This window comes from Leptodactylus fuscus, chromosome 10, assembly GCF_031893055.1.
Source record: "Leptodactylus fuscus isolate aLepFus1 chromosome 10, aLepFus1.hap2, whole genome shotgun sequence".
In the NCBI taxonomy this organism is placed as follows: Eukaryota; Metazoa; Chordata; class Amphibia; order Anura; family Leptodactylidae; genus Leptodactylus; species Leptodactylus fuscus.
Window position 1 is genome coordinate 37529651 of NC_134274.1, and position 22490 is coordinate 37552140.

Below are 22490 nucleotides of genomic sequence, written 5' to 3' on the forward strand. Positions count from 1 at the left end.
GAGCTGGGATTTCTCGGGTTATAAACTCCGGTGTCTGTTTTGGTTTGACCGCTTACCCCATCGTGTATAGAAATTGCTTTTAGGAAGGAATGTGTCCAATTTTTCATCCCTGTCTGGAGCTGACTGCTTTTATACGGGGATAGCCAGTGGGCAATATAGATATGTGATTACAGCATGTGTTTTGGGAGGTTGCATTAGGGGAGGGCCCTAATCCTTGTTAACATGAATTATCTCTGCAGAGTATGCTGTGGTTAGTCGGTGACAGCATCTCCCCATCCGTGTTGTACTGCAGCCTTCCACGGCTGTGTGCAGAGGCGCTGCCTGCTTTATTATGCCCCTGGTGGCCCATTCTTGTATTTATACACACTTCCTGCCCTATCCCAGGAGCATCATTATTTCTATTACAATATGCTACAAAGGCTTATCTGGCCCGATTAACTCGGCACTTGCTTTCTTTTAATAAGTGCTTATTTATGAAGTGTAAAGCAAATGCCTTTAAAGGTAGAGCTTCACCGAGCAACATGTATCTGGGCCGCCACAAAATAAACGCACTCGGCCGTGAAACCTCCGGTAACATCTTATATAGCCGTTTGTGAATAAATATGGGGAGGGATGCCGTAATCTTTGCTCAATGTCCCACCCTCCAACCACTTCATTGTAACTATGAAGACACTTAACCCGTTCACTGCTGATCCATCTGCTTCTACTAAAAAGGGTGTCTAAACCGGAGGGCTTAAAGGTTATCGGTGGCTTTGGGCTTTTCCTTCAACGTTAGGTTATGGTTGGCCAAAGCTGCTGATCTTAGTGGGACTGACGAAAATCTATGTACTTTTTTCCCCCCTATCAGTATGTCTTTATAGAATGGGAGGAAATCCACGCAAACACAGGGCAAACATACAAACTTCTTACAGATGTTCCTGGCGGGATTCGAACCAAGGACTCCAGCGCTGCAAGATTGCAGTGCTAACCACTGATCCACCGTGTTGCCCCACAGGTCCTTATTTTTTGTCACATCAGGATGCCAAATTTAACCTTCAACTCCTCTTGTGCCTGGAAATTCAGGTCTTTGAGGCAGCCGCGTACCCACCCTAACCATTCACTCATGGATAAGGAAAGTTATGTGACAATGCTGCTAGCCTTCATGAAGCGATTTCTATAGTGTTTGGCCAATCTGATACCTGTAGACTATTTGGTGTAAAAACTACAGACTGCCAAAACACAGAAATTGAGATTTTCTTTCAGCTGGGTATCTGCGGCCTTACCGTGTTGGTGGGGTGTAAACCAATGATTAATGGCTTTTGCACATGCGCCTTTTTTGTTTGGGAATGAATGTCAGCGAGAGGTTAGAGGTCAACCGGTTAGACATAAATATTGGTGGTAGCCAACATTTTTCTGTGACACAGATATAGTTACCTTCGAGTGATAAGCAGGAGATGTTCAATGGTTTCTTTAGAGAGAGAACTGTTTTTTTGGAATAATTGAAGGTTTCTTCTGGGTTGGTGAACTCTAATGCAGGGAGTCGGAGGTAAAAGATTTGGGTCGGCAAACCAGAATGTATCCCTAAGCGAGTGCACTCAACTACCGGAGGTGTCCTTATCCATTTTTACTCGTGTCTCTTCTCCTGAGAGGAGTTGTTCAAAATAATCCGCTTTGGAAATTTTTTTTTTATAAAAAATTGGTCTTGCTGTGTCATATGTTTGATATTTTTGTCCGATTGTAAATAGATCAAACTTATTTGATCTTATTTGAGAGAACACTATGTAACACAATCCAACACTATAACACAATCTATCACTATGTAATACAATGTAACACAATCTAACACTATGTAACACACTCTAACACAATCTAACACTATAACACTATGTAACACAAAAAATAAGAAAAAAAAAAACACCAAAAAACTTGTTTGGTGAGAAGTTAGTGGAAAGATAAGGAGGGCACATCTGTAGTCCATAATATTGCTTTATTTTTTTTCTTGACCTATATCCCTGACGCTACGTTAGACTTGACCTACATTCAGGTTTTCTCCACTTTCTAAGAAAATAAGTATTTAGCAATAACCTTAATAAGTGTTTGTTCAGACTCGTAACATGTACAAAATTGTATTGGGAAAAAAATTGTTATCCGAACAAGAATATAACAGGATCAATGATCCAGGTGGTACCAAAATTTAGAAGCGCGCTATGCACAAACATCCGCCATCTGTATGCAACTATGTTTTTATGTTTCTAGAGGGACATGAGGTCTTTGTCTCAGGAGATCTGTTCTATAGAAGTAGTGACCCTCTGTACTTGCATCTCAAAGACACATATATATATATATATATATATATATATATATCATAGGATTTGATGACAGTTTAGGGAGAAATTAAAGGGTATCGAACAATATAAACGCTTACTGTCCACCACTTGCTTTGCCCTATACCTATACAGTCTATTTCTGGCCACAGCGCATATGGTCTTTGGATAAGAAGAGACGGGCTCTTAAAAAAAATATACTGGATGTGAGACAAAATTATGCCTAAAATAGAGGAACGCCGGAATACCTCGAGTAACATAAGTGCGTGTTTCTCCGAACTAGAGAAGGTGTTACTGCGAGGACTATAAATTGTCACCTCTGACCCCACTTCTGTAAATAAATAACATTGTTACTCCCTGTCCTACACATTCTCTATACAATAATTACCTGTAATCTCCACCATTGTTTAGACATACCAAGCAGTGCAAATACAAGTACTCTGTGGTTTCTGTTCTCAGCAGTTTCAGCTCTTACCTGTTTCTGCAGGTGCAAAGGGAGGGGGGGATAAAGTCATATTTTCAGATGTGTGGGAAACCTATGGGACCTTTTAGAAAGCTTACCTTTATTGGAAACTGCAATGATGAGGAGAACATTAGTGGTATAGGCCAGCAAATGTAAGTTTCACGGTAGCTAAATTGAGTCTTAAGTTTTGAGATTGCAAAACACATCATGGGTGCAGTGTGTGATAACAGCATCAAAACATTAGTCTCTTGGTGCCACCAAGAAGGCCCAGCTTACAGGACACTGTATGAATAAGGATATAATAAATCATCCTAATGAGGGAAGAGTTTAAGCTTTCTGAGGACAAAGTGGAGCTTGCCTACAATAATAAGGAGAATGAGATTCAGCTACCGGTATTAAGAATTACAATTAGGGCTAGACCAATTAAACAAGAGATGTATCTGTTTAAACCCAACCAAGATGGTCAATAGGTGCATGACCAATGGAAAAATATGATGGCCATTGGCTACTTTAGGTGGGCAGAGATTTGGTTGTGTGCTCGGTAAGACCATGTGACCGTACCCATCAAGGCTTCCAGTGCATTGGTTATGCAATACTATGATAAAGTTGTAATCGCATAGAGGTGGAAAGAAAAATCAGAATAGTACAGAAGACTGGACTGTTACACCACAACACCAACTTTAAAGGAGTATTCCCACGTTGCATACTCAGCAGTCTTCACTGCTGTAAAATCTTCTTTCTTCCTGGTTTCTTGCATCATTAGGTGGGTGGGGTTTCACATGCAACCTGACGTTTAGCTCCGCCCACCCATATTGGACTATGAAGTACAGGCAGAAGCAACTCCATTTTGTGTTACATACAGAGACTGCCTGTCTCTGCCATAATGAACACAATTGAATTAGCTAGCCTGATAACTGGGAGAACAGAAGACAGTTCAGAAATGAAAGCAGCTCCTCTCCCCTATCTGAGAGCAGGGAGCTAGGTCACGTGGTGCAGACACAGGAATAGCTAGATACACAGGCTGGCTCCCTGCACTTAGCCCCTCCTCCCTCCCCCCTGACAGCAGCAGATACATCACTTGACTTTTGAGCAGATAAGTCAGGGCTGTGGCCACAAAGAATTGAATAAAGTAAGATAGTGGACAAACAAAGCAGTTTTGCTGAAGCAATGTATTTAGGAAAAGTCTTACATCCACATTAACAAGCAGTATAGATAGGATCCTTGTGATGGGACAACCCCTTTAATTTCCATCACAATTTTGGAAGTGGTCTATGGCAAGTCTTTGTCCTAAAAGTCACCGTTAAGCTTTATTATTTGTATAAAGACTCTAGAAGGCGAGTATACATAATAGGAAAGTGTGTGGAAAGTTGGACAGGGTCAGGTGTCTTTGTAAGCAGTTACCAGATTACCTGTAATCCTGTATGTCTGCTATCCAATTCTGCATCAAGTCATGGCATGTGATGCTGCAATACTGGTTTGGTATTTGCAGGGTACACGTATAGCAGTGAGCCATATGTATGGTCAGTGCTGCCCATTGGTTGTGACCAGCAGGTTTCCAGCTCTTTAAAATAACGAAAGGTCTAATAGTTTCCTTTAAAGGTTATGTTTAGAATTAAATACTTACTTGTTAAATCCACCATTGTTCATTGCTTCTCATTGGTCTTTGTTGACTGGGCTTAAAGCAATGATGTCATGTCTATGTGACGTCTGCCCGGCGAGGTGGATACTGGATATTTGCTCACTCCACAGTTGTGTAATGCTGCTTTTTTATTTTATGCAATTGTCCACTTTTTCACATTTTTGTGGTCTTGAACCTCCCCTTTAACAATACGAAGAATAGGATATGTCAGAAGTCAAATTTATACTCCTTTACCCATCTATGTTTGATGATCTTCGAAGCTCGATAGAACGAAAATTAATTTCCAATCCTTCTGTTTTGTATTGCTGTGTCTCAACCACTATACCACACCTATCTCCCTATAGGTTTGTGGTTACTGCTCTGGATGTTATAAGGGCTAATGTTATTTAAGAGGGGGGGGGGGGGGGCTTACTGCATCACCAAGATAATAAAAAAATAATAATAATAATCTGAGCTGAAAAAAAATAGATAAAATTTTGTTTTTTCTTATGTTTATTTTTATAATGAACTTTTTGCAGAGCGCTTCTCCTTTTCTATTTGGATACATTATGGCATTGTCTACCTCGTCTACCTATTTTCGACTTTAACCCCCTGTGTTTTCCCTGAACAGTTTTCAATTGATGGAGCGAATGAATGTGGACACCCAGGACGGACCCCGCCAATAAGGACGTTGGATTACTTCGTAGAATAGAATAAAGCGACTTGTAAAGGGTGACAAGAAGTTCTTGTCGGGATTCCAAGCGGAAGAATTCAGTAAGTCTTTACTTCTTATACAATAATCGTAGAAAATGTTTTGCATCTTTGTTCGCCATTGACGTGTAAAGGAAAATAGTTGTATAGAAAGATGTATCCACGGTGTCTGACTCCTGACTTAGCGGCTCTTGTACCTACAAACTAGTAACTGCTCACCGTGATACTTGGCGATACCATTTCTGAATGAAGTAGTAGATGGATGTCCCTAAACAGAAACCATCTACGGTCTTCCTCTTTGTTTTGGATGAAGCGCACCAATGTCTCCATTGGCCAGATGTGTAAAGGGGTTGTCCAGGATATACAATTTTTCATATTCTACTGTCCTCGGTGGTCGGATGTCTCCAATGCCTACCTATGCTAAATCCATCTTCCCCCCGACTCCATGGTTTGTGTCCTAGTCCTCTCTATTACCCTCTCCACGTTTCGGTGCACAAGCTGAGGGTCCTACATGCTGGTGGTTTAGTGTCTCTGGACATGTCTGAGTTCAGGATATGAGAGAAGCTGAGCTCTCTGATATATAGGTTTATATTTTATGATCTATGATTTGGAGAAGGATTTTTAAGTAAAAAGTAAATCCAGTCAGGACTCCTCACCTTGCCTAATGCACAGCTTTCTGTGTACAGATAACGATACAGCGAGGACTGTCAGTCACTGTGGACGGAGTAAGGGCTCTCACCATTTCAAACAACTACTCCAGTTCATTTCAATCCCATATAACACAGAACTCTCCATCTAAGACAGTATATATTACCTGATGGGTTCACTTCCAATGGCTTTAATATCTGTAGCAACCAATATTGCATCTGGACTAGCCTGGCCATGTAAGCTCTCTAGCTATGGCTTTTATCTTCTTCATGAACATCTCTCATTGGTTCCCTGATGACTAATTCTGGTACTTTTTGGATACACTGACCCTGATACACTTCACTGTCACCTAGGTCCATGAAATGGCTTCTCTTTGTGACTGTTATGGGTCTAAAGGCCTTTACTGACAATCTGATGGACGGAGTGGACACACACTAGTGTAGAAAGCATTGTGAGAAGGGAAAGCTGGATTGAGGGTCACAGATGTAGAAGAAGAGTTATTGATGGGAGAGTGCTTTCCTAAACTGGGGCTTAATTTTAAAGGATTTTTATTTTATTTGCTGTTTAGAGTTATTTTATAATACAATGACACTATTTTGAGGAAAGAAAGTTATAAGTGGCAACATTTTCTCTATTGTAATGAGCTGGTAAATCCCCCCCCCCCTCCCAATGTCTCTTCATAGGAAATGGGATGCTCCTTGGGAACAGCATTAGATGGACTACTAGAGACTATACTATATACCCCTGCTGTGTGCCAGTGCATTCTTACTTCTCTTTTTATCCATATAAATAATCTAAGGGCTAGTTCACACGGGCACAGAGGGGGCAGATTATGGCGCGGAATCCACGTCCTAATCCGCCCCCTCACAATGGTGGTCTATGGCGGAAAAAATAGAAAAAATAAGCGAGCTGCCCTTTCTTCAGGTGGATTCCGCGCCTCGTTGAGCCTACTCTGGAGGGGGAAGCCGTGACTGTAGTGGCAGGCGGATTTTGGCCCAAGAGTGACGCGGCTCCCTTCCTAAGAGACGGTATAGTTTGGCAGGCCAAGTTGTGAGCTACTTCTTTAGTGCTGTGTGTTAGGAACTGACTACTCATCTGTAGTTGGCGAGGGATGTTTTTGCCCCCTATAAGAGCGCTTCTTTAAGGCTCTGTTCCCAACATACTGGAAACCATCACTGCAGTACTGATATGTAGCCTGTTTAGTCATTACAACAAGTATAGTCCTGCACTATTCTTCCTGCTGTATCTGATGTGAAATACTGCCGGAGGTTCTTATGGCAGTGCGGACTTATGGTGTATTGGAAACTCACGTTATATGATCATGTAAAAGGTTGTGATGTAAGTAATATCTGATGGCAGCGCCCGGTGTCACGTTGTCTTTAAGAGATGCAGCTGTTTCCTGCATTTTCACTCCAGCATGGAGCAGATACAGCTGCCGCCAGGGCTTGTTTAGCTCAGAGCTTCCATTGCAGACAGCTTGGATTCAAATTTTTTTTTATGGAAATAAATCTCCTACAAAACATGGCCTACGTCATTGCTGACCGGTGCAAGCCTGAAACCTGACCCTGCTCTTACCTCCAGTTACTTGAGGCTTCCGCTTGAGAATCTCTTCTTGTACATGGGCAGAGGCAGATCATGAGGTTTCCTGCTATGGAGAGAAACCCATGCAAGTCTTCTGTTCCTTGAATCTAGCAGGCCTTTGCTGACACTGTACTGCTGGATAGCTACTATGAAATGGTGTCAGAGACTGATGGATTTCACAAGAGGTCAGCCTTCATGCTTCCCACAAAGTACAATGCAGCTGCCACGCACCCTGCCTGTTATCTACCCTTGGCATCGCTCTACCTCTGTCTCTTGCTCTTTGTTTTGCAACAGTGATGTTTCTGGGGCAACACCGGTGTTTAAACATGAGACCGTGCCCGGCGGCCTATTTTGTGTACCAGTCAGAGCCTCTTAACCCCTTCTGGGAATACCTATGCCCAGCTTGTGCCCTGTAGACTGCTGGCACATTTCCAGTTGAGATGAAGATGGTTTTGGTATGCAAACTTGTAAATGCCATATGCGTATTTAAGGTTTAGGGTTTGTGGTCTCTGTACATAGTTCTCAATGAAATGTGAGCAGTAAGTAAAATACAGAGATGAGGTCTTTATTCCCTTGTACTCACTGGGGTGGGGGAGGCAGGGACAATAATGGCGGGGTGCAGATATGCACAGTTCATTGCCACCTCTGTCCCCGGTATGATTGGTACCTTAGTTTACGTGTATGACCTCTGCTCTATTCACTTCTGTGGGACTGACGGAGCTTGGTACTTGGCTGTTCAGCAAAAGTGAATGGGGTAATGGTGGTGCACAAACAGGGGACTCTGAGATCCTTGTTATTGTAATTGCTGGGGGTTAGGGTTGAGCAGTCGGGAAAGATCGGATCCCAATTGGCGATCGAGCAAATTTCACAATCGGAATCGGCTGGAAAATGATCGAAAATCGGATTTTAAAATCGATCCTGAAATCTCAAGATCGGCTCAACCCTACTGGGGGTCCTAGTGGTTGAACCTCTTATTACCTATCCTGTTAATAGGGGCTACGTGTCATTGGTGTTACCTATACAGGCTTTACCTTCTATTGTAATTCTGTCTGTCTTGTCAATGATGTGATGACTGCGACATAGAAAACTCCTACAGAATTGGCAAATGGCTTTTATTCTTTGCTTAGTGGTCACAGTGAAAATTACAGGACATATACTAAATTTTCAAAGATGCATAGTAACATGGACAAATAAAGCTAAAACCAAACTTCTTAGGTATAGATAATGGATGGCCTACTTGTAGAGAAAACATCATGATTTTGTCATGGAAAAGGGATTGTTTCTGCACTTCGAGTGTATAAGATTATTGGGATTTAACTATTAACACAAAATTCAGTGTATACACCCTCCATGCTAGTGGCCAGCTAAAGGGGCCGGAATTGAACTTATGAATGTTTTTGTCCTACTGCATACAAGACGAAGGCAGGAGACTGATTCTCTGGCCAGACACATCAATGACCTATCCTTTGCCTATGTGCTGTCTTACTTACTGAGTATGGTGTGCATTGAGCGCTATATTTATCTGCTTATGTAATAGCAATACAAATTATCACACTGAACTTCTGACATAGGAGAGTAAGATTAAGCCATTGATTTGTGTTGTGTGGTTGTTCCCCCCCCCCCCCCCTCTTTACTGATAGTTTTTGACAGTGAAGTGTGATGGCTTACAGAGAGTACATCAGTCTTTGACATCTGCAGTTATTGTGCACCAGATGGACATATGTACAGATTAAAAATGTATTATTGCATTAACTCTTGCAGGCTACAGTGTATCATAGAGAGTTTATATCTTTACCTTGTGTGCAGAACACTGGCAAGGGGGGCATTCGTGTTATGGAATATGTTTTTAGCATGTGAATATTTATTTTTTCATTCAAACTTTTTTATTGGTTTTCAAAAATAAGGGGTACAGAAAGAAAAAAGGGGATAGACATACATGGGGGTAAACAGCAGAACATTTACACATGATTGTGATTTTACGGCTATGGTGATGGCTGCTACGTACAGGGAGTCCGGGGCTCTGTCACTTCTAGGGGGTTCACATGAACAAGGGTCACAAGCCCTCCCATTCTGATGCACATTGCCACTTGGTTCATCTGTATGGCACTGCCAAAAAGGAACAGGTCCACGATCACAGTATCTTCGGCAGACCCAGAGATTTGCAGGGAGCGACATTACTCATTCATGAACATGACCCTATTCAAACAGGGGGGGTTCTGGGCTCCTGTTTTGTGGGATCCCATAATGTTTTCTTGGTGGGGAGACTCCTTTGCAACCAATGTTATGGATGTAAAAAGATGCCTATCCATTTCTACATGAACAGTGAATCCTATTCTGGAAGACTGTTTTGTTTTCGTGTCAACTTTTTTGTTTATCCTGAATCCCCTTTGTTTTAATAATGTGTTCCAAAGTGTTTGCTCATTTCATAACAACAGATCACTTTGTAGCTTCCTCCAGAAGCCATTATGGCTACACAGGGGCAAATTTGTCGCAGCTTCCTAGACTGTCTGATCAATGAAGACGCTTGAGTGAAGTCTTGTCTGAAAGCCTCTCCCTCCAAGTATTTTTGGAATTGCCTTACCCAGTCTCATTAGCACCTTCTCCAGGTGTCATTTCTGTCTTACGTGAGGAAGCAAGAAAGGTGACAGGTTAAAAATAGCTGTGAATGCATCGCCGTATTTGCCGCCACCTTGTCAGAAATGCGTATTATCTCTGCCATTTTACTTCAGTAGTAAATATAGCTCAGCCCAGAGTATTTACACAAGCCTATGAATGAAGCTCTTTGCTGTTGAAGGGAAATAAGCTTTGCGTTTGTCACTGTTGCAGATTTTGATTGATTTCCTTTTTTCTTATACTAGAGACGGGCAGTTTCTGTCCGTAGTTTCGCTGATTGTCCCCAACTGCTTTGTATCTGGAGACCTGGACCCGCACGATCATAGATCTGATGCTGTGAGTCACTGCCGCACCATGGGACTACTGTCCTATACTGTAATCATGATGAACACAAGTCCTGTGGTGAGGCAGTGACTCACAGCATCGTGCTATGCTACTCTGCCGCTGGGTCTCTGGACACCGTGCAGATGGAGAAAGAAGACCCAAACAACCCCGGACCTAAAAGTCTGTTTTAGCTCACATTTTCTTCATGAAATAACAATGCTGAACATGTTTATTTTGCATCGTGCTATTACTCCTTTTGCAAATGTAGAAATAAATAGACAACTCACTGTCAAGGCCCTGTTAGACTGCCTCATAGTCAGGGCTGTTATCTGCAATGTGCACTCCAAGGAACGCCTGTTGCTGATCATTACCCTACCTAATGCCCCATACACACAACCATGGTTTTCAGTATAGTGTTAGGAATTGCGGATAAGTATACGGACCCAATCATTACTATGATCCATACACAGGTCTGTAACTTTTTACTGTGTCCAGGCCGTAGAAACTATCCACTGATTATGGGGCAGATCCTATTCCTGTCCTTATTTGCAGCACAGACACAGATGCAAGTGTAGGAGATCACACAAGATTCCATGCTGATACAATGTGGATATGTTTTTTTGCAGACAGTAAAAAATACTACGGTCTAGAGTTGAGGGATCGGGAAAGATCGGATCCCGATCGGCGATCGAGCAAATTTCACGATCAGGATCGGCTGGAAAATGATTGAAAATCGGATTTTAAAAACGATCCTGAAATCTCAAGATCGGCTCAACCCTACTACGGTCATCTGCATGTAGCTTAATAGTTCTGCAAATGCTCATTGGTCAGCCGATCCTTCTTTAGCAGCAGCACATCGCTGTCAATAATCCATGTATTTGAATGGGGGGAGGAACAATCACAGCAGACGTTGCATATACTTGCACATATAGGCCGATGCAAACGAGTGCAGATCATCATGTCTATTGTTGATTGGCGCTCCTAGGGGCCAAGATCTGCCTGTAATACCTTTACCAGCTGGGGGTGGCTCTCTGCAAATACTGACACTATCCATCCAACCAGAGCTGCTATGGTTGCACTGTAATACCCAATTGTCCATTTATTTGTTATTCTTCCCAACAATGTATAGAAGAGTGCATGATACAGAATTATTCCATAACACTGGCAGAGCTGGTGGACTCTCCACAACTTGGGCCGGTGAAAAAGTTCTGCAGAAAGGTTTTTTTTTTTTTTTTTTTTTTATTGTTTTCTTTGGTTGGATGCAGTTTTGTGACCCTTGTTGTCTCTCCTTTCTGGAGACATTTCTTCTTCCTGTGCAATGAGCCGCATTTGAGACCTGTTAAATATTTAATGTGAGTGTGTGATTACACCTCGGCCCGGGCAGCGAGGACACCGCCATTCACTAGATTTACTGGCCTCTTAATATAGGTTCACGGATGGAATAGATTATTTCTCTCAAACCTTCGCCAAGCCCATTACCCAAAAGAAGATGAAATTATTTCAGTAATCTAGTTATTGTTTGCACAGGGTGGGTTACTTACACCAAAGGAGTCTTTTCAGGCAGACAGGTTTCTTATAGGGTTTCCCTATAACAGGTTGTGTTGGGACTGTAGCCTGTGTGCCGTTCTCCAACCTACAGGATGGATTAACAGGAGATGACTGAATAGTAGCCTGAAAATCTGAGTCAAACATTGTAGTGAAATTTGGATTTCAGTAGAAAAAAATCTGCAGTACAGATCTGCAACAGGTAGTGCATGTCGTAGATTTCTACCTAAATTTAGTCCTCCTCCTTTACTCATTATGCATGTCTGTCTGTCTGCATGTTAAAGGGGTTTTTGGGGAATAAAATATTGATGACCTACCCCTAGGATAAGGTCATTAGATTGGCACGAAGCACCAATGTGGTTCTCGCGTCCATCAGCCACATGACCTGTTTGCAGCTTGTTAAAATTAAATGAGGATTGAACTGCAATACTAAGCACCGCCACTAATAATGGATAGCGCTGTTCTTCATAACCTGTGAATAGTCTGCAGCCCATGTGTACATGCTGTGGGGTCTCTTCACCCAGCAGATGGTGGGGGGGGGGGTGTCAGAAATCAGTCCCCTTTAAGATAATTTAATGGGATTGCAATTTAGTGGGGTACTTGAAGGTTTTATTTTGCTGACCTAATACATTTCCCGAATACTACTTTAAACAAGACTTCTGTCATTCCCCCCCTCCCAAATGTCAGTGTGTTAGATTATCTTTATTGGGGTTCCTTAAGTGCAAGATTTTCTTTTCTTTTTTTTTTTTTTTTTTTTTTTGGATTTCTAGATGATGCCCCATATAATCACTAACAGCTGGGTGATCACCACCTCCAATTTAAAAGGGACATGTACCTGAGCCTCTCTAAGGCCGGGTTCACACGGGTTTTCACATGGGTTTCACACGGGCCACCTCAGGTTCCGGACCAAATAACAGGTAGCTGCGACTGAATGCCAGTGCACTGCACCGGCATCCATTCGCGCACTCCGTTCTGGATTAGGCCCAATGAATGAGCCTGGTCCGGACGTGGGAGTGTCTTCAGGACAAATCGCGAGGTGAATCTGCCTGAAGAATGAGCATCTCACTACTTTTTCCGGGAGTCAGGAAAAAATGGCTCCCAAAAAAAGAACTGACCAGTTCCCATTAAAATCAAGCAAGCAGAACGGGTCTTGGTCTACCAATGCACCTAGAGTAGACTGAGAGGTGAAGCGGGCTCTGAGAGTCCGAAAAATCATGAGTAGTATAGTAAAGGGGAGCGCCAGGTATTTTACCTATACTATTCCTATTCCTATTAATCCGAAGGTAGGGTTGAGCGATCGGGATCGGATCCCGATCGGGGATCAAGCAAAGTTCACGATCGGGATCGACTGGAAATTGATAGAAAATTGGATTTAAAGGGATCCTATCACTCAGACACAATTTTTTCTGTGTACCACGTAAGAATAGCCTTAAGAAAGGCTATTCTCCTACCGTTTGTCGTCTTCTCCGTGCTGCCATTCGCCTACAATCCTGGTCTCTTTCGGTATGCAAATTGGCTCTCTCGCAACACTGGGGGCGGGCCCAATGCTGCGAGAGAACTCTCTCCAGCGCCGCCTCCATCTTTGTTAGGAGCGTCCTCTTCCTCTCCTTCTTCCGGCTGTGGCTTGTAACTGCTAGGCCTCGGGCCTTAGGCAGAGCAGACTGCGTATACCCACAGACCATGAGAAAATGGCTGCTTACAATACTGTGCAAGCGGCCATTTTCTCGTGGCCTGTGGGCATGCGCAGTCTGCTCTGCCCAAGACCCGAGGCCTAGAAGTTACAAGCCACAGCTGGAAGAAGGAGAGGAAGAGGACGTTCCTGAAAGTAGCGCTGGAGAGAATTCTCTGGCAGCATTGGGGACGCCCCCAGTGCTGCGAGAGAGCTAATTTTCATACCGAAAGAAACCGGGATTGTAGTCGAACAGTGGTGCGGAGAAGACCACAAAAGGTAGGAGAAGAATAGCCTTTCTTAAGGCTATTCCGAAGTGGTACATAGAAAAAATTGTGTCTGAGTGATAGGATCCCTTTAAAAATGATCCTGAAATCTCAAGATCGGCTCATCCCATCCAGAGGCTGCACTGACACGGTCACACCTCTCCCCTGACTTGGCATAGGTTATTATTATAGTGACGGGTAGCTATTCTATTTTTTAGTTGTTGTAATCCTTTCTGCCGGTGAAGCAATATGTGCGGAGATACTTGGCTCTTCCCATCCTGCACTGTGTAAGATTGTCAGTTTTATATGACAGGGAATCCCCAGCTTCATGTCAATTGCTGTCACTTACGCTTAACTATTGTACAGGCGTTTGATTCCCTTGTCGAACTAATGCGGTGTCTCAATTAGTAAAGAAGTTCTGGAGACCTGGCATGTCCTAACAATATGTGATAAATTTATTATGCGCACGCTCTGTGAGAGGAGTTGGCAGAGACAATGATCCAATATGGCCTCTCTAGTCCTGACCTTACTAAAGAGGTCAATGGAGCAGCTGTACAAAAAATACATTTTTCATGAAGATTTCAGACTAGAAAAGAATAATTTCTTATATTTAACTGAGAACAAACCATGTTTTTATGTTACGCACTGTCAATGGCAGGCCAGCGTGTTAGTCATATCATGGCCATGAATTGAAAAAAGAATTACAATGTATCTAGAAATGGCGCCCCCTCGTATCTATAGGCTGTGTCTGGTATTGCAGCTCCTTTCGTTCACATGTAAAATGTTATTTTTTCCACCTTGCCACTATAGATTGAAGTGAACACGATATTTGCTTTGCATAGAAGTCTGGGCAGATCTATGTCCTTCCCATTATAACATACACATTTATTTATTATATAGGGATCACAATGTACTTTTTTTTTTCTTCCTATCAGTATGTCTTTGTAGTATGGGAGGAAATCCACACGAACACAGGGCGTACATACAAACTCCTTGCAGATGTTGTTCCTGGTGGGATTTGAACCCATGACTCCAGTGCTGCAAGTCTGCAGTGCTAACCACTGAGCCACCGAACTGCCCCGAGGGAAGTTGTATTGTCATGATATGGTGCCGTCTCCTCAAGTTTATCAACACAATATAATATATAGTATCCTGTTCCTGCACCAGTCTCTTCTCGTAAGGGTTTCTGGGATGTTCTTCTACATAACCCAAGTACTTGTAGGTTGTACAAACTTGACTAAATGGGGACAGCCAAGGGACTTTTCGATTGCCCTAAGAATGGAGTCGCACACCCATAACCTATCCTTATTTTATGGATCCTATTACAGCCTAAATTCCATCAGGTTCTAAGGCCCGAACTTGCACCACCCCAATGATACTACTAGTGAGGATGGGATTTGCTGCCATAATATAATCCATACAATACAGACACGTTGAACTAGGATCCATAAGTAGCATTTGATGGCAGTCTTTTGCTGGTACAGTATTTAGGAAATTCTGTCCTGGTAATTTGTTGTCATTGATGTGTTTTTTGTAACCAATCTGCTTTGCTGCCGTCCTATCATATCACTTGCTCCTTTCAGTATCCGAGCACCTCAAGAGTTAATTGCAAATCTCTCTGTCTCTCCCCCTCATTTATTCAGCTGTTTTTCAATGCACCATTGCCTCAAGCCCTTGAGTCCTTTCATCAAGGCTCTTGCCATTCTGTGATCTGCAGCGCTGTATATCAAGCTACTATTAAACGCAGGCTGGTTAGTGTTTGGAACCTGGCAGTGCTTCCTCTCGCTCTCTGAGGAAGGAGGGGGGCTGCGGACAGACAGAACAATGTGTCACCTTACAGCTGCCATCTTGTGCTTACCTAGCTCCCATAAGGCCTTGGCCGGATAGCTATCTCCTATTGTACAGTATACTTCTGAGATATGTGCACGGTAGAGCGTTCCTGCACCATCTAACCTACCGTCATCACTAAAATAACTGCTTACTATATTGGTACTGGCAGATCGGGGCTTGCACGGTGAATTTTAATGGATAGAGGCGAGTTTTGTGTAATTATTCTTCTGTACTGAATACTGTGAGCCTATGTATTAAAGGGGTTGCTTCTTCCGAATAGTGTATTGGGGGGAGGGGATAGTGTCAGTTTCCCACTCCTGGGAAATCGCTGGTTTTGCAGGATAAATCATATCCATAAAAGCAAATGTAGTATTATCAGTAGGGTTGAGCCGATCTTGAGATTTCAGGATTGATTTTTTTTTTTTTTTAAATCAGATTTCCGATCATTTTCCAGCTGATCACGATCATGAAATTTGCTCAATCGGGGATCCGATCTTTTCTGATCTGATATACATGAATAGGTTGAGCCGATCTTGAGATAACTTCTGACCTCGATCCTGCCAGAAAAGATCGGGATTGGAATTCTGATCACAATTGTGAAATTTACTCAATCGGGATCTGATCTTTTCCGATCCCGATCGCTCAACCCTAATTATCAGGGGTCATTAGGATCGGTGGCTGTCTATAGAATGCAATGAGAAGCTGAAGGAGATCCTCTATAGGGGATGTCCATTTTCTGCCCATAGGTGACTTTGGACATGCTGTGTTTTGATAAATACGTCACTAACCTGTAAATGATTAAAAAAGAAGCCTTAAAGGGGTTGTGGGGTAGGATTATAAAACATGGCTGATTTCTTCTTTTTAGGAAGCAGCATCCTATTAGTCACATGGCCATGCTGCATCTTAGGCTAGATTAAGATCTGCGTTTAGGTTTCCGTTCAAGGGGTCTGCTTGAGGACTCCCCCGAACGGAAACCTAATCCACATAAAAAAGAGATTACCTTAGGAAAACTGCGGACCCCATAGACTATAATTGGGTCCGTGTGGTTTCCACGTGAAAAATTGCGGAAAGAGAAGTACTGCCTGCAACACAATTCTCATGTGGGGAGGGGAACAGAATCCCCAAACCCAGATGTGAACCGAACCTTAGTCCCATTCATTCTAAGGGGACTGATCTGTAGCAATGCCATGTGACCAATAGACCTGAATAGAAAGCGGCCATGTTTTCTAGTGTGTGAGCAGAACAACTCATTCCTGCATATAGATAGATAGATAGATAGATAGATAGATAGATAGATAGATAGATAGATAGAGGTCGTCTGGATCATACATTGTTTTCCCTATGTTAATGGCATCCTATGTTTCTAGCAATATGCAAATGAGCTAGTTCAGGCAATGGTTTGCATTGCTCCAGAGATTTACATATTTACAATAATGGTAATACCTTGGCAATGGAGGCCGCGGTTACCAAAGGGAAAACACTGTATGATTCAGGTGACTCTTATCTATCCCTTTAAAAACTGCCACCAAAAAAAATATTAAAATGCTGTGTGTGAATCACAATACTGTGCACTCCTCACATTAGCATTACAGTAATGGTGAACAGTAAGTCGATCTTGTGAAATCTTCGGTGTTCTTACTTAATTTGTATCTTTGTGATTTCTTTCTTTAGTTACAATGTCTAAGTATGGCTTCCTATAGTAAGGCGATTGATAGATCAGTGATCACTTGGTACTCTGGCTCTGCTTGGCTTCTCCCCCCATGCTACCCTCCTCATTAATACATTAGTACGGGTATTTCCTAGGGTTGAGCCGATCTTGAGATTTCAGGATCGTTTTTAAAATCCGATTTTCAATAATTTTCCAGCCAATCGTGAAATTTGCTTGATCGGGATCCGATCTTTCCCAATCCCTATTGCTCAACCCTATTAATGATATTTACATGCATAGGGTTGAGCCGATCTTGAGATAACCTCCGACCTCGATCCTGCCGGAAAAGATCGGGATCGGAATTCCGATCCTTAAATTTACTTGATCGCTGGTCGGCATCCGATCTTTTCTGATCTCGATTGCTCAACTCTAGTATTTACATGTTAATTGGTCCCGTTAATGTTGGTGTTATTGACCTTAGCAGGCCATCTTATCACACAAGCCAATATTAGGACCAGGTTAAAGGGGACTTGTTGTAGTCCGTGCAGTCTTAACTATTAATAGCCTGGTGTAGGCAGGAGGAGCTGAGCAGATTGAGATATGTGGTAGTTTTATGGGAAAAGATTTGTTATAACTTATAGTTCATTTATAGGTAGGTGGTAATAGTCAATGATGTATAGCAGTTGTACAAGGAAGGTGGTTAGTCACTTAGTAGGACCACCCACTTGATTCCTAACCATAGAATGAACTTTTTTTTTTTCAGACTGAATCATCATTGGAAAACTCATTTTTAACTAAGCATATATTTGCATAACCTTAAGAAAAGCTATTCCAGACATACCTTTAATTTGTTAATCCTCTCAGCTGGTTTTGAATTAGCCTGCTTTTATTGATATGCTAATTAGCCAGCAAGGTGGAATCCGGAAGTTCAGTGAGCACTGTGTGATGTGTGTACACAGGGGGAGGTGAGAGCAGGTAGGTGGCTGCCGCTCCTGCTGACAACTCATCAGCTTCCTTGCTCTCACCTCCATTCTTCTTCATTGTGAGCATGTGCAGAGGGAAAACAGATTACCACCGGTTAGTAATCTGTGTGTCTGCCTTCCATAGACCTCAGTGTAAAAAAACCCAAAACAAACAACCAAAAAAAAAAAACCCAGATTTGTGGGCTCCACTCAAATCGGGGTTCTTGTTTTACATTTGTTTTTAGCAGATTCACTTAATGGATTCCAATGGATCATTTTACATTAGAGATCAACGTTAACAAAAACACAACTATCACCATGTCTGGAATTTTTTCGGACAGGCACCAAAGTATAAAATGTTCTGTGTTTTTTTTTTTTTTTTTTTTTGTTCTGTTTTGTTTTTTAAACTTTGATCTTTCTATAAACAGATGGCCGTCCGTTTGCGTCAGATTTTTACATTTTTTTTTTTCATCCATGAAATGGCTCTGCTGAACAGATGTAAAAAAAAAAAAAAACCGTGATCAGAATGGAGCCTTAGATATACAGTAATTATCATTGGTAACGTTTGTTCGTCAGTGTAGATGGCAGATAGAAGAGGTACAGGTATCAATGTGCGCCTCTTCTGAGGGACCATCTGTTCAGGTGACAACGAATATTGGCCGACATCATAATGGTCTATGGGCAATTAGCATCTTAATAATCCTATAAATAAGTGTTTCCACCCATCAAACAATGCCATTATTTATAGAAGTTGTCAAATGGAGAAGTCATTGTGCTGAAATATCAAATCTATGTCCATGTTGCTTGAGGTACAGGACACCAAAGCTGGACATGGGTCTGGCAGGAAGGCGAAATGTGTGATCTTAGTTTATGATTTTCTTCTGAATCCAGTGGTAGCTTTATCTGGAAGAAAAAAACCTGCACTATAACTATATGATTGAAGCCATTTACATCATTGCCTATGAATGTTCACAAGATTGTCAACAAGATTGAAGAATGCAGTTAGTCTTCCGAAACTTCTAATATCGATGGCTTATTCTAGGGCTACCAGTATCCGATTGGTGAAGGTTCGGTTCAGATAAATGAAGGAACTGTAGTGTTTGTAGTCACCAGAGGATTATTCCCATGCAAGTGCCTGAGACTGAGCTGCAATACTACGAAAAACTGCTGCACGATTTACGGTGTGTGTGTGGTTAACAATGTTGTGGGTGTTCGGAGTCGGATCTCCTCTGAACTGATATTAATGACCTATCTTAAGAGTAGTGAGTTGGTTGTCTAAGGATAGTGTGTTGGCTGTCCAAAGATATTTGGTTGGTTGATGTCGGTCCAACATCTGGGATTCTCGCCTCTATAACTCCTGTAAAGGTGAATGGAGAGAGCCGCCCACATGCACAGCCACTTCTCCATTCATAATTTACCACTAGGGGTGTTGGGGATCACAGGCCACCAGGGTTGAGCGATCGGGATCGGAAAAGATCGGATTCCAATCGGCGATCGAGTAAATTTCACGATCGCGATTGGAATTCCGATCCCGATCTTTTCTGGCGGGATCGAGGTTGGAGGTTATCTCAAGATCAGCTCAACCCTATTCATTTATATATCATGAATCGGGAAAGATCGGATCCCGATCGGTGATCGAGCAAATTTCACGATCGGGATCGGCTGGAACATGATCGGAAATCGGATTTTAAAATCGTTCCTAAAATCTCAAGATCGGCTCAACCCTACCGGCCACCTGTGTAGGCCGTCTATGTAGGTTCCTGAGGATGGATTGGCAGACACTCTGATTTGGCTTTGTGTACACCTTGTTCTTTATTGCAGACAATGTAAGGGGTATGTTTGTTTCTTCTCCAGTTGAGGCAGAACGGGTTATTTGCCATTGCAGCATTTGCCAGGGAAGTATATCATTTTTTTCCCCTCCCACCCATTGCATAGAAATGCGATTCCTGCCTGCAGTGCCCCATTGTTGTTTATTTATTTTTAATACTTTCCCCGGCATGCAACATAATAGCCGAGCTGCATGGTGGAAGTAGAGCAGGCATTAATGATTGATAAAAGCTGAGAGCTGTTAAAAAAAAAAATCCTGTTTAATGCTGATGAATAATTTATTGCACTCTCTGTATGTTTTTAAGAAATGATGTCCCTTTTCTCCCTCTTGTCTTTAGAAGAAAAAGCTCCAGAACGTAGACATTGTCATTGAGCGTGTTGCTCGAAATGGCGTGCCGGTATCAATTCGATCTCTTCAAATTCATCGAACTTAAACTTTTGGATTCTTTCAGCTATTCTGCTTTAAATTTTTGCAGATTGTTTTGGAAGGCGATGGTATACTTCGGCAGTATAGTACAGGAAATGGTTAATTTTATAGTCTTTCTATAGGGCATTAAAGCTGTTGTAGGCTTCTCCAATGAGTTAGCCGAAGACTTCCTTCCACTGCTTAAAGGGAAGGTTAACCTTTGCAACTAATTTATTCTTCCTTTTTATTGCTTGAAAGCCTCCAAAATGAAACTATTCCGAAATTTCTTAAATAGGAAACTGTCATTCCATGTGTACGCATCTCATGGTGTCTCCCTGGTTACAGACTACAAACAAATCCTGTGTGGTCTGATCCTTTAGCCATATTGCCTTTAGCATGTCCCGAATTCCTGTTAGACAATGTAATGTAGGTTAGTAAGAATTCCGGGACAGATAGGAGAAAGTATGAGCGCACCATAAGCGGTATAGACAACGTGATTTGTATAGATGCACACTCTGATATACTGTGTGCGTGCATGTCTATAGGGGGTTTGGGATTCAGCCGACCTCTATGGAAGCCGTTCAGCCGCCGGTATACATGCGTCGTTTAGGTTGATCGCCACATTTTCTGTTTTTGTATCTCTTGGCTTCCTGAATGGAATCTGAATTTTGTGCGATTTTTTATTTTTTATTTTTTTTTCTGGTATTACCCACTTCCTGCTCCTCTGCATTGGCTGTCAGCCAGTATTGATCGGCGCCCACCCCGCCGGAGTTAACAGATGTCAGGAGTGATAGATTACGGGTCGTTCCTTTTAATTTCACTGCTCCCGGATCACAGCTTTGAGCCTAATTCTTTTCAGTGTCAGGATCACTCTTCTGTCACCCACCTCTTCCTTTAACTCTTGGGCTGCCATCGATGCATGACGCCATTTAGACTTGAGCAGAAGTGAAGGCCGCAGCTTTTTATTTTGTTTTTTTTTTTTTCCACCCCTTTCCTAGCTTTGTCAATACCAGTGGAGCCTGCACGTAGTTGAGTTGCAAAATTAGTTTTTTTGCTCATGATTCTGTGCACACGCAGAGATCCTAGTGGTATATTGGATTGATCGTATGCAGACACACAGAAGCTCCTAGATATTTTCACAATTAATATGTTAATGGAGTCCTCCAGCAAAGCTTAGGCTTCTTCTAGCCATAATGTAAGGGGGCACTACAGCAGTCATTATGCTTTCACGTGATACTCTTTCCAAAGTACGGTATGTTTTAATTGCATGTATTAACACATATATATATATATATATATATATATATATATATATATATATATATATATATATATATAGTGAGAAATGGTGATAGTAATTAATGTGAGTATCAATCACATCTCGTATCCACCCCCAGTGTTAAGAAACACAATCTAAGAATCTCCTATCTTGCTTTTTTGTGTTACTGTATATCACCAGGATTAACACTTCTATTTCGATATCACAAGTGGAGGGCTCCATCCAGATATTTATGTATCACTCGGCTTTTTGTGTTAGAAGCTTTGCTCCATCTTCTGCAGAAATAATTAGAAATATGTGTCAACAGCTGAAATTATTTAAAGGACAAGTCATTTTTTTTCCCTGCAAAATGTAATTTTTTCTACCAGCACGTATAGAAATTGAAGTATGTACAGACTGGACGCGCATATTTCATGGCGGGCCAAACCTGTTAAGAATCGGCAGGGTTTGGCCGAACAACTAGGGATCGGGCAGTATTTCATCCTTTTGCAGTCGGGCTGATAAGCCACTGCCAGGCTTTCAGGGCACATGCACTTCTCACCTGAGCCTAGCATGCAAGTGTATGGGGGAATCTGGTGAGCTTAGCACGTATGTGTATGGGGGAATCGGGCGTGCTTAGCATGTATGTGTATGGGGGAATCGGGCAAGCTTAGCATACATGTGTATGGGGGAATCGGGCGAGCTTAGCATACATGTGTATGGGGGAATCAGGCGAGCTTAGCATACATGTGTATGGGGGAAATGGGCGAGCCTAGCATACATGTGTATGGGGGAATCTGGTGAGCTTAGCACGTATG

The 22490-nt window shown here is 42.2% G+C and overlaps 1 protein-coding gene across 3 annotated transcripts in view; it reads left to right on the top strand.

The window, feature by feature from the left end:
- ZMIZ1 (zinc finger MIZ-type containing 1) overlaps positions 1–22490 on the top strand; it is a 203037-nt gene that overhangs the window by 40365 nt on the left and 140182 nt on the right. For all 3 annotated transcript variants that reach the window (XM_075257928.1, XM_075257929.1, XM_075257930.1), the window contains exon 2: positions 5016–5158. The gene's annotated coding sequence lies outside the window, so the exon portion shown is untranslated. The remainder of the gene's footprint in view (positions 1–5015; positions 5159–22490) is intronic.